Source organism: Ascaphus truei, chromosome 1 (genome assembly GCF_040206685.1).
Source record: "Ascaphus truei isolate aAscTru1 chromosome 1, aAscTru1.hap1, whole genome shotgun sequence".
Taxonomy (NCBI): Eukaryota; Metazoa; Chordata; class Amphibia; order Anura; family Ascaphidae; genus Ascaphus; species Ascaphus truei.
The window spans coordinates 271,351,264-271,365,264 of NC_134483.1; the positions used below are offsets into that span (position 1 = coordinate 271,351,264).

General features: G+C 46.0%; 1 protein-coding gene across 8 annotated transcripts in view; it reads left to right on the forward strand.

The window, feature by feature from the left end:
• TEX15 (testis expressed 15, meiosis and synapsis associated) overlaps window positions 1-14,001 on the forward strand; it is a 171,631-nt gene that overhangs the window by 138,556 nt on the left and 19,074 nt on the right. The gene's annotated exons all lie outside the window — the stretch shown is intronic.

A 14,001-nucleotide genomic window follows, 5' to 3' on the forward strand; every position in this document is an offset into this window, starting at 1 on the left:
AAGAGCTCTAGACTCTGACAAACAAAGGCACCCTTCGACTCTCAGCCTGAAGAAGGAGCAGCAGAGCTTCATAGCATGGCTCTATATACAGTAACCACACTGTACCGGACATACAGTATAAAGTATTTTTTTTTACGGATCAACCTCTGTCACATTCAGTTTACAGAGGTGTAAGCACAGATACCACTAACAACGGGTGCTTACTTCGCACCTCTGTCTTCATACTACACAGCATAACATGTGTGAGTGTGTGAGATTCATCATTTTTATGTGCACACTGACTATTCTCTACTCACAGTCTCCTCTCTCACTAGTTACCGTGTAGAGTTTTCATTATTTTATTGACTGGGACTTGGGAGAAACTATTACAAAAGACACAGAAATGAAAACATACCTTTCTCTATACAAAATAGCAGGTGTGTATATTTATATCATCATTTTCAACCTTTGTCAATCCACTGCTGGATGAAGGCCTCTCCAATTATCTTCTAGCTAAGGCAGTTGCAAACCTCTTCTCCACCTTGCTTAAACACATTTTCAACCTCCCATCTTACTTTTGGTTTTCTTCTTAGTATTTTAATTTCCCTTGGAATCCAGTCTAATACTACTTTGTCCAATAATTGTCATTTCTTCTTGCAATATGTCTGGCCCACTGCCCATTTAATTTCTTCACCCTTGTTATAATGTTTGACATATTTGCTTTCTAGCCCATTCATTCTTTTCCCTGTCTCTTTGGATAATACCCAGCAAACATCACACCATACTTCTTTGAGTTGTCTGAAGCTTCTGAATTATCTTCACATTTAGGGTCTTGTGGCATAGTGGAAGGTTTCATTGAAAGATTGTCTTATTTATTCCAAATGCGGTCCATTCCATCTTCATTCTCCTATTGGTTTCATTCAAAGGGGTTCCATCCATTGTTACTTGCCAAGGAAAAAAATGAGGAATAAACCTCTAGATCTGGTGCTCAATCAATAGCGCTGTATAAATTGTGTAGTAGGCATGCTTGTTGAATCTTTCGGATGAATCGGTGTAAAGGGGTAATAATAAAGACTTGATGGATTGTAAATTGTCTTTAGTGTGTTAAATTAGACTCAGCCGGGGTGGGGGCTAATGAGCTGTATAAAGTCCAAAGCATCTATGGAAACACTGCTGCAAAGTGCCCCACAGAATACTCACAGAATCCTCGTACCTCTCCTCACCACACCCCGTGTTTCACACTCCAAAATCCAGCTGGCCGGTATACAGGATGATGCCTCTTGTCCGCCTATGATTGCTGGAATACCCGAACGTCCCCGTGAACCACCGACACTGCGTGGTCCAGCCGTTGTATAATAGAAAACGAAAGTCGTAATAGCGGTCACTGCACACCAAACAGGATGAAAACCAAGCGCAGTAAAATCAGATACTTATTTATTCATCCCCATTGGAAGACAGAACATACACAGAGTGTGCAACTCTGACACGTTTCGTCTCTGTCAAGGAAACTTTATCAAAGAGTAAAGACACACTAACATAGGTGATCTTAAGTAGGAGAGATTCTATTCCTATTGGCCAAAAATGTACTCAGTTGATTGGTGACCTACACCTGTTGCATAATACACGTCATAATGACACTGAATACTTCAGTATGTGTCAAAATGGCCCAGGGACAGAAAAAATCCTAGACAAGAATCTAAACTGTGAGTGTTGCGGGAACTCACAGAGACCGATAAAATCACGAACAATACATAAACTAAAATTTAAGAACTAGTAATAAAAACAGAATGTGTAAGTTCTAATAATGGAAAGATGAAAATCTATATTGTTAATATATATAATAACATTAGCAACAATACCAAAACTAGCAAAAAAAATCAAAATGTGATCATAAACAATGAAAAAAAAAAGGAATAATAATAATAATAACTATAATAAATACCAATATATTAAAAAATAAACTTTGAGAATATATGATCACATAATAATAGAAATGTTGAGTAAGGGATAACACAGCAAATATATTATACCATGAGCACTCTTAGGAGTCTCAATCATGTAAGAAATGTTTTAGCTCCCAATCAATGTTGAGCCCCCAAGCTGTAGAGTGCCCATGGTATATATCCAGAACATCTCCTGTTTATCCAATTTGTTCTTTCTATCACCTCCCCTCGAATGTGATGGGACATGTTCAATACAGGAAAAGGAGAAATTGGTAATGCCCCCTCTAGGGCAATATGTCTGTCTGTAGACTGATTGGTCTGGTCTTCTTTGTCTCTTTTCTTGTGGATGAGGATAAATATGGCATGGTTTCGTTGTTCTGGAATTTTGCATATTCAATTCTTGTTCTTGCATCTTTGGGATTGCTTAATTTATTGTTGTTTCCTCAGTAATTGCTCTTTTTCATCTGATGTTTTCTTATACAGCTTAACCCCGTTATAGCGCGACCTGTTATAACGCGAATCCGCTTATAACGCGGTTTTCACGTGGCTCCCGTTTTTAAAAAAAACAAACATTTTTTTTGCACACTGCCACACTACCACACTGCACACACTACCAGCACACACTCTCACTGCATACACTCTCACTGCACACTGCACACACTCCCAGCACTAACTGCACACACTCTCACTGCACGCACACACTGCACACACTCACTGCACACTGCACACACTCCCAGCACTCACTGCACACACTCTCACTGCACACTACACACACTCTCACTCCACACTGCACACTGCACACACTCTCACTGCACACTGCACACACTCACAATGCACACACTCTCACTGCACACTGCACTCACTGCACACTGCACACACTCCCAGCACTCACTGCACACACTCTCACTGCATGCACTCACTGCACACTGCTCAAAGCACACACTCTCACTGCACACTGCACACACTCCCAGCACTCACTCTCACTGCACACGCACTCACAGCACACAGCACTCACAGCACACTCTCACAGCACTCACAGCACACAGCACTCATAGCACACTCTCACAGCACTCACAGCACACTCTCACAGCACTCACAGCACACTACACTGCACAGCACACCACACCTCCCACTCCCCCTCCCTACCTTTGGTGTCGGCTGCTGAGATCGGAGCGGAGCTGGTATCGGGAGGGGGGGGGGTGTCGGGAGGAAGGGGGTGTCGGTAGGAGGGGGGTGTGCATGCCAGTAGGGGGGTGAGTGAGGAGCAGGCTGGGACTCGGAGGTCCGCGTGGGCTAGGCCCAAAACTGATAATGCCGCGGAGGGCCGGTAGGTGTGGGGGCCTCGGGGGGGGAGGTAGTGGATGTCGGTGGAGGGGGATGGATGCCGGTGGTGGGAGGTAAGGAGCAGGTTGCGGCTGGCCTCGGAGGGCCACTGCTGGGGGTCGTGTAGGGCTTCCGGCCGCCTCTTCCTTCCCTCCTTACTCCCTCCCGATCAGGCGCGCGGCAGCCATTTTTTTAAAAATTAGCGCGACCCCGGTTCTAGCGCGGTCGGATCGGGTGGCCCCCGAGGACCGCGCTATAACGGGGTTGAGCTGTACTATTATTTGTTACCAATTCCTCTATTGTTTGTTAAAGTGTTCCAATGCATATTGAGCAAGGTGAAGTGATTTTTCACTTCTTGTTGAAATTCTCTGCTGTTATTCTTTAGCTTCTTGATGTTGATTTTAATAATTTTTTTAATCAATTTTCTTCTTTCTATCTTTGCATTCAGATGTAATTGTCACGATGACACCAACTTTTATCAACACATTTATATTTCTGGGTACTTGATTGAACAGAACAAGTTGCAAAATAAATTGTGATTTATTTTCTTAATAGACAAACACACGACATCTTCAGAATACACTTAAAACAACACTCACTGGGATAAGGGAACGAAATAAATTGTCCTTGGAACAAAAGAAATTGTCCTTTGATTGCCAGTGCAAGAAATGCAGCCTTGGTTTTAAAAGTCCTGTGGTTATGTTGTTGTTAACCCCTTCACTACTGGACTGGTTGCTGCTGTGCTGTAACAAAGTCTTGCATCTTTACATCATGGATTAAAATTCAGGAATCACACTGGGGATACCTGGAGAGCCACAGTTATAGACTGCCCAAAGCTATCTTTAACATGTGGATCCAATCCCCTTGTGGGAACAAAAACAACCACGAATAGCCAAGTTACCCACAGTTCATAAGAACGGTCAAAAGGGCTGTAGGGCAGGGTGCATGGGTCAGGTTGACTCCCATGCCACTTAGCATACCTGGGCTACACCCATAACTTGGTGACGCTCCATCTGATTTTTGACCAATAAATGTCAATAGACTGGCATCTGTGATACCTCAGAATGCTGGCCGTGTATAACTTATGGGTATCTGGGTCTTTTCATAACTGACACCCTTTTAGACAGGAAGACTCTAAATCTGTGAGATCCCTTTTGAGGCTCGGTCATAAAAATACGTACAGCCCATTGAGACCCTTTTGAGGCTCTGTCATAAAAATATCTACAGCTCATTGAAATGCCGGTTTCTATACTGCCATCACGTGTCGGTTAGAGCAGGGGAGCGCAAACTTTTTGTGCTGCGCCCCCCTGTCTCTCTGCCCCCGGCTCTCACGCCCCACTGCCTACCTTTATCCGCGTCAGATGACGCTGCGTGGGCGTGTGACGTCAGGTCACATGGTGCCGCAGCGTCTATTGACGCCGCGTTGCCATGGCGACGCAACACAGACTGCTGAATCCCGGTATGTAAACAGTTGCAGGGGCCTCACGCGATCCCCCGGCATTTAATTTAAATGCCTGGGGGAAGAGCGCGGGGCCTCTGCAACTGCCCGCGCCCCCCCAGCACAATCTCCAGCCCCCCCTGGGGGTCGCGCCCCCCACTTTGCGCACCGCTGTGTTAGAGGGTATGACAAGCAATGCATTTTTTCTTTTTTACCTGGCAGGCAGGGAATGGCCTGCAAATGGGGAATAAAAACGGCTGGGACAGGGCAAACACAGTAATGCATAGCAAATAAGTTTAACCCCTTCCCTCCCCGTCACAGTAATCATTTGCAGCGAGCCAATCAGTGATAACTTCTTGTGTCAAACTGGTTTAAGGGCTGTGCAGTCTTTAATCATGTGTTTCTTGTCAGGATATAACGTAGTTAATTTAATTCTTTATTACACTGGGTCCACTTCATGTCCATTTTCTATTTAGATTCTTCTTGAAGAACAAATTCATGATATAAACGTTTTCAAATTCTGCAAATTCTACCAGTCTGTCTCCACATTCATCTTTCTGTTGGGCACCAATCTTTGCATTGAAATCTCCCATAATGATCCTGAGTTGACAATTTCCTTTGTAGTTAAGTTCGTTGATTTCATGGTAGAAGTCGTCCACTTCACAGTCTGTGTGACTTGATGTTGGCACATACACTTGGATTAATGCAAGTCTGTATGATGATTCTGGCTGTTCTTTCCTTTGAGGTTTCACACTCCACTATGTTGTTTCTCTATCTCTTGTTAATGAGGAAGTCTGCTATACTGCTTCTTCCATTTTCTGTACCTTGATAATATAATAGGTGTCCTTTTTGGCGCTCAATGAGGCCTTCATTTTCTTCTTACTTCATTAAAACGAATAATATTACTGCTGCGGCACAGTTTATTCGAGCATTTGCCCGTTCTGTGCCGCAGCAGTAGCCTGGCGCGCGCCCGAGAGTGACGGGCGCGCGCCGAAGCAGCGGAAGAGCGCCCTCCGATCGGGGCGCTCTCCCTACCGCTGCCGGGTCCGCCGGGTCCCCCGGAACCCCCTGCCGCTGTCCCGCGATCGCGGGACACCAGGGCTCCCTCGGGGAGCCCCTGGACGCGCGTGCAGGGGGCGCACGCTCCCGAAGACGCGTGACCGCGCGTCTATGACGCGCGGCACGCCGAGGGGCGGCCACTAGCAAGCCGGGAAATCTCCCGGCTTGCGGATCTGGCCGCAGTGTGATAAACTGTGTCGCCAGTGTACATTTCCTCTTTTATAGTTCGCCTTCCAGTTTTTGCACTGTTACTTCACTAGAGAGAGTCTGGCAGTTGTAGATAGCCAGATTTAGGTGTTAATTACAGCTTTTGTTTAACCTCCGAGGATTCTTAGCACCATCAACCGTCTCACTGAATGCTGTCAAGTCTAGGGACAATTCGGTCTCCAACGAATAAGGGCCATTGCTTTTAGGCGTATTCCATATTTGGAAGTTAAGGCCTTACTTGCATGTTGGTAAGTACCTTTCCCACCTTAGCCAAGTATATTGTTCAAGTTTTCATAGTATGGTTAAACCTACCGTATCAGCACAAGTGCCACAAAACATCTTCTTAAACACCCAGTGCCACCTTCCATCCACTTTGAGACAGTGAGATAATATATTTTGATATATTATAAAAAAAAAAATAGAAGCGCAAACAGAGACCAAACTCATAGTGTAGACAATTTAATTCCAATTTGAAGTATAAAAACACAAAATCAATGGATTCACATTGCACTCTCTGCTAGAAAACATATAAAACCTGGTCTAGCCTATAGTAATTATCCTCCCTGGACCTCCGAAGATGAGCCACGCACAGTGTTTTCCGTCCGGGGTGTCTCTCCTTGATGTTTGCGTGGTTCTCCGTTCCTTTACGGCTGCAGCTGGGAAATGACTTCACCTCCGAAAAGGTACATCAGGGGACTCAGGCTGCATGTAAGTCAGGGACTCACTTCCTCAAGGGTTTCTGCAGCCCGAGTCTCACGAAAACGCATAGAGCAAGTGTCAACGGCGGCCTGAATCCCCTGACGTACCATCCAGAAGTGACATCATCTCTCAGTAGGAATAGAGAACATATCAAGGTGATATGCCCGGACGGAGCACACCGAGCGTGGCTCCTCTTCGGAAGTCCAGGGAGGACTATTACTACAGGCCAGATCGAGTTTGATATGTTTTCTAGCAGAGTGCAATATGAGTGTATTGATTTTATGTTTATTATATTACAAGTTGGAATGACATTTTCTACACTATGAGTTTGCTCTCTGTGTGCTCGTCTATTTTAGTGTGAATTTGAGCATACAGGAAGCTGGGGAATTCTCCCTGAAGGAGCAACACATAGACTACCTCATTAAGACTTTTAACATCTTCAGCTGTAACCTTGACCTAGTTACAATCTTATTGTCAGATTTGTTTTTACAATTTGATTAATCTTTTCTTGGATTACCACTTGTATTGTTCTTTGGTTTGTTATAATTTTTTAGACTGAATTAGTTTATAATCATTGATTTTTTTGTACTTATCATTTTCATGCCACAATACCACAGACTATTGGATCAATATATATTTTTACTTTTATATACTCAATATGATTTGCTTGTTCTGATTGAGCGCAGATTGGAACTTGGCCATTTTATTTATTTATATATATATATATATATATATATACAGATAAGAGACAGTTCTGTTGGCGAACATTTCTCTGACTCTGGCCATAGGATGAACGATCTGAAGGTAGCAACTAAATGTAAATGTATGCAACTATTTGGGACACTTAGCGGTGGTGTAAACCGAGACCGTGGTTTCATGAGTCACTACTGGCACAAGAGAACTCTCTTCACGAGTGCTAAAGGCCATGTGTCTACATACTGCGCTATATGAATGCAGACACAGCTGTCTCTTACATCTACACTATGTAATTCTATCCCTATATAACAATAGGGATCACATAGTAGCTACACATTAATTGTAATGCAACACCCTCTTACATTTCTACACCTACCATTGGTATCCACTCCAACTCCACACGCACCTTGTGTAAAGCGCTGTATACACTGTGGGCGCTGTATAAATTTATATTTACATACATACACACACACACACTCTTACATCACCAACATTCAGGGACCTTTTAACACCTCAAGTCATAAAATCACATACTGTACAGCACAGGGGGAAGGGATAGGCTTCAATCACAGATCACATTTGTGCTTTATTCATTGTAATACCTCGAAAGAAGAGATCAGTGTATCTCGAAAGCATGCACAAATAAAAGATTTCATTAGCCACAGACCGGTATCGTCTATTCGTTTTTTATTTTTTATATATATATATATATATATATATACACAGTGTTCGACAATCCTATACATTTACACGCCCGGGGTGAGTGGATTTAACCTCTGGGCGAGCAACTATTGGCCCAAGCAGCACACGTGTTTGTTTTTTTTAAATTTTCCCTGCTTGCGCCAAAATAAATCCCCCTTCCTGATTGGGCAGACACGTGTTGGCGCGCTGTCATGCTCTATGGGAGCTGAGCAGTCAAGCCTGCCCTTCCTTCTCTGCACAGAGGTAAGTACTGATGTCCTCTCATGCATCCCCCTTGTAGTGTGTGTGTGTGTGTGTGTGTGTGTGTGTGTGTGTGTGTGTGTGTGTGTGTGTGTGTGTGTGTGTGTGTGTGTGTGTGTTCTTCTGCAGCTGCTCCCACCTGCCCCAGAGTTCGGGGTGCGCGAGCAATGTGTGCAGCGAGTTCCCGGCGGGAGGGCAGTGTGCTACCACCCTGGGCAGTACCACAGATCAGGGAGGCAAAGAGAAGTGGAATGCAATTGCAAACATAAAGTAAGTGTTTTAACCACATACACATACAAAAAGGGACGTTTTATTCAACCCATGTAATGCCAGAGGGGTTCTACCACTGGCAAAGGCTTTTGCAACATGTGGTGGTTTTGTGGGAGCTTAATGCAAAGTTGGGGTGTTGATGGGATCTCTAATCAGAGCATAGTATTTTTACATAACCCAAAACATGTTGCATCTTGATACATAATTAAAATGGCATGAAAGTTTGTTTTTTCTTTATCCTACCAAAGGCTTTTGCAACATAGCGGTACAGGGAACTTTTAATGTGAAGTGGGATGTGTGGCTGGTGTTTTGTTATTTGTGTATGTGCTTGAGATCTCACTGGCATGTGTGTCATGCTGCTGACCACAAAGCTATTGCAACAGATCAGTGCTCCTTTCATTACTGGTCATAGGGATATGAGGCTAGAAATATATCCAGCAGACTCCACCCCACAGCTTGTTGCATGAAAGGGTTACTTTGCATTGTAACCCCCTTCCCAGTGAATCAGGTTGTTTTTTATTTTTTTATTTAAATTACTGTTTTTTCCATAACTAATATCTCACCTTTTTTGGGTATCCTGGTTAGGTAATGTTAGGTAATGTGATTAATAATACACATTTTGGCACAGAAGTGGTTAAACTGAGCTGTCCTCCAATTCTGCATGTTATCAGAGGCAAATGCAACATGTGGTTGTCTCTTGTGAAACTTGTCTCTCGGCTGCTGGTGAATTCATGCAGCAGGCTTGTGTCTTTCAAAGGAAACAAAGCAAATGCATTGCCACAGGGCGTGGGGGTCTTCATATATCAGCATCCTTTTCTGCAGAGCCAGCTATCACGAAGGGGTTAACTGACAATTCTCAGCTGAACTTCTTTCCTGGGGTTTTCAAAGGCTATTGAAACGTGTGCTGTTCCCCTGGAATACTAATGCCAAGTGGAGTATGTGAATCCGTGCTTCAAATGAAGGGGGGGGGGGGGGGGGGTGTTTTAGCACACCGATCTCACTGTTTCATACTGTAGCATATTGTGACCCTTGGAGTGTTCATCTGCATGTTACCAAATCCTACTGCAATGTATCCACATAAACTTGAGTTGAATCAAGGCTGGGATACTGCATTTTAGTCGAATGTATTTGTTCTTATGCCTAGCAGATAAGAATGCTTACACGATCTCTGAATGGAGATGTTTTATGCTCTAGGTCTAGGAAATATTGGAGATGGCAACAGGATGTTGCAAGAAAGAAAATTATTTTTAGCTTATCTGTAATTATACATTATCAATGCTAATGCGATGAAACATATGTCACCATCTAATGAGACTTTAATTTCATATTGAATCAAGCGCATAGTGTGGCTGGAGTAAGTTATTATTATTATTTTTTAAATTGACCTAACAGATTTGACGATAACAAAGCCAGGTGCAGGGGAGATGAGCGAGAAAGAGACATAGCGTTTGTGTAGTTCAGGCCATATCTGGGCACTGAATGAGTTTAGCATGGATAGCAACGCTTCATTTCTACATGTTTTTCATAATGCAACATCTGCCACATTTTAAAGGGAAGCCATTTTCCAATGTGGACTACACAAAAATGCCACTTTTTAAAACCAACCGATGCAAATAGAATTGCCTTCTGTATATATGGGAACGGGAAAGGTTCCAAGAAAAATGAATGCGGAGTGTGAGGGGGAAGCTGAGGATATCACACATAGGGAAGGGGCTGGAGGTACTGGCGCGCATGGGATGGGGAGGATGGAGATACTATCGCGCATGGGGGGGAGGGGGCTTGAGGTACTGGCGCGCACGGAGTGGGGAGGCTGGAGGTACTGGCAGTCTGGAGGGCAGAGTCTTGGTGCTTTTTTAGATGTACTTGTACACTTCTTCCTCCAACCCCGGTTGCTGGGCTCACCCGGGTGTTGAGTGCAGGGGAAGGTGGCCTGCTCGGATCGGGTTGGGGGCGGGACTAGGTGGCAAGTAGATTTTTTTGGTTGGGCGAGTAGATTTTTGGGTGATTTGACTGTATATATATATATATATATATATATATATATATATATATAAAATAAAAAGATCACTTTCATATGTCTTATACAGGTCTGCAACCCTGCCCATCACCATTATCACCTAGCATATAGTGCTTCCACTGCAGCAAGGAAGTCTGGAAAATGACATGCAAATGAGCACACCGTGTCACATTTTGCCTGAAAACCATTTTTACATGGAACCCTTATAAGCTAATGCTCGCTGTTAACACAGCTTTTAAGCACAGCATGGAATTATATGCAAAGCCAGAGAAACCACTCACAGACATGTTTCAACCTTGAGGTGTTACATCAGTGTGAGGTTGGTTGTAAAGGCTTTGCCATTTTGAATGTGCTCACAAGTGATATTTTTATTTGCTATATGCTATATGGCAGGGGTGGCAAAATCCAGTCCTCAAGGGCCACCAACAGGTCAGGTTTTCAGGATATCCCTGCTTCAGCACAGGTGACTCAATCATAATTACTCAGCCACTGATTGAGCCACCTGTGCTGAAGCAGGGAAATCCTGAAAACCTGACCTGCTGGTTGCCCTTGAGGATTGGAGTTGGCCACCCCTGCTATACTGTGAAGGTTTCTTGTCGCCCTGTTCACCCACCATAACTTAAAATGTGTATTATATATATATATATATATATATATATATACAGCTCAACCCCGTTATAGCGCAATCCGCTATAACGCGTATCCACTTATAAAGCGGTCTGAGCATGGCTCCCGTTTAAAAAAAAAAATTTTTGCGAACTTTAATAACATCACAGGTACCTTCTGTAAGATGGTTAGTAGCAGACTCACCAACGGCTTCCACCAGCTTCTCCTGCACTGCTGGAAGAGCATGTTTGAGATTCTCCCCCCCAAACACACCTAGCAGATATTCCATCCCCTGTGAAGACTGGATAATGTCTGCACACAACGAAGGAGGATAATCTTTGGCAATAATGTCAATTTGCAGAGAAAGAAATCGCCCCCGCAGTCCCAATCATCCGTTCCCCCGCACTCCCCATCATCTGTCCCCCGCACTCCCCATCATCTGTTCCCCCCGCACTCCCCATCATCTGTCCCCCGCACTCCCCATCTTCTGTCCCCCCACACTCCCCATCATCGGTTACCCCGCACTCCCCATCATCTGTTCCCCCGCACTCCCCATCATCTGTTCCCCCCGCTCTCCCCATCATCTGTTCCCCCCCGCACTCCTGATCATCTGTTACCCCCACACTCCTGATCATCTGTTGCCCCCGCACTCCCCATCATCTGACCCCCCGCACTCCCGATCATCTGTTCCCCCATTCTTCCTCTGCACTCCCCATCATATGTTCCCCTGCACTCCCCATCATCTGTTTCACCACACTCCCCATCATCTGTTCCCCCCGCACTCCCATCATCTGTTCCCCCCCGTACTTCCCCCACACTCCCCATTATCTGTTCCACCGCACTCCCCATCATCTGTTCCCTTGCACTCCCCATCATCTGTTTCCCCGCACTCCCCATCATCTGTTCCCCCCACACTCCCCATCATCTGTCACCCGCACTCCCCATCATCTGTTCCCCCCGCACTCCCATCATCTGTTCCCCCCACACTCCCCATCATCTGTTCCCCCGTACTTCCCCCACACTCCCCATCATCTGTTCCACCGCACTCCCCATCATCTGTTCCCCTGCACTCCCCATCATCTGTTTCACCACACTCCCCATCATCTGTTCCCCCCGCCCTCCCCATCATCTGTCCCCCCGCACTCCCATCATCTGTTCCCCCGTACTTCCCCCACACTCCCCATCATCTGTTACACTGCACTCCCCATTATCTGTTCCACAGCACTCCTCATCATCTGTTCCCTTGCACTCCCCATCATCTGTTTCCCCGCACTCCCCATCATCTGTTCCCCCCACACTCCCCATCATCTGTCCCCCCGCACTCCCAATCATCTGTTCCACCGCACTCCCCATCATCTGTTCCCCCCGCACTCCCATCATCTGTTCCCCCCACACTCCCCATCATCTGTTCCCCCGTACTTCCCCCACACTCCCCATCTGTTCCACCGCACTCCCCATCATCTGTTCCCCCACACTCCCCATCATCTGTTCCACTGCACTCCCCATCATCTGTTCCCACCGCACTCCCATCATCTGTTTCCCCCCACACTCCCCATCATCTGTTACACTGCACTCCCCATTATCTGTTCCACAGCACTCCTCATCATCTGTTCCCTTGCACTCCCCATCATCTGTTTCCCCGCACTCCCCATCATCTGTTCCCCCCACACTCCCCATCATCTGTCCCCCCGCACTCCCAATCATCTGTTCCACCGCACTCCCCATCATCTGTTCCCCCCGCACTCCCATCATCTGTTCCCCCCACACTCCCCATCATCTGTTCCCCCGTACTTCCCCCACACTCCCCATCTGTTCCACCACACTCCCCATCATCTGTTCCCCCACACTCCCCATCATCTGTTCCACTGCACTCCCCATCATCTGTTCCCACCGCACTCCCATCATCTGTTTCCCCCCACACTCCCCATCATCTGTTCCACCGCACTCCACATTATCTATTCCACCGCACTCCCCATCATCTGTTCCCCCCGCACTCCCCATCATCTGTTCCCCCGCACTCCCCATCATCTGTTCCCCCGCACTCCCCATCATCTGTTCCCCCCTCTCTCCCCATCATCTGTTCCCCCCGCACTCCCCATCATCTGTTCCCCCACACTCCCCATCATCTGTTCCCCCCCTCACGCCCCTGGTATATACCCCCCTCACGCCGCTCATATACACCCTCAGTATACTAGTACACCCTTCGTATAATAATCCTTACCTTCACTTTGAGACTCGGTCTGCTGAGGGAGCCCTGCAAACCATAAGGACCTCTGGGGTTCCACTGACCGCTGCTGCACGCTATCTGAGGCCGCGGGCCAATCAGAATCTTTGGCGACGCGCTCAATCAACCAATCCGCAAACCTGAAAATGTTGATTTGCCAGTGGTTGAGCGAGGAGCTTGTACACTCACACACACTCACATACATACATACACACACACACACTCACACACATACATACACACACAAACATAATGTCTCTTTAAGGGACAGCTCTCACTATCGCGCTGATCTGTCAGCGAGAAGCTTACAGAAGCAGGGAGGGAGTTGATATCTGCTGCTGCAGCTGCCGGGTAAGTGCTGTCTGGGGCTGCCGCTGCGAGGCCGGGCTTAGGGAGAGCTGGGAGAGTAATCCCAGCTCTCCCCCTCTGGCGGACAAGGAGCCCCTGATCGCGGCAGACATTTTTTTAAATCGCGATCACGGTTATAAAGTGGTCTGATCGGGTGGACCCTAAGGACCGATTTATAACGGGGTTCAGCTGTGTGTATATATATATATATATATATATATATATATATATATATATATATATATATATG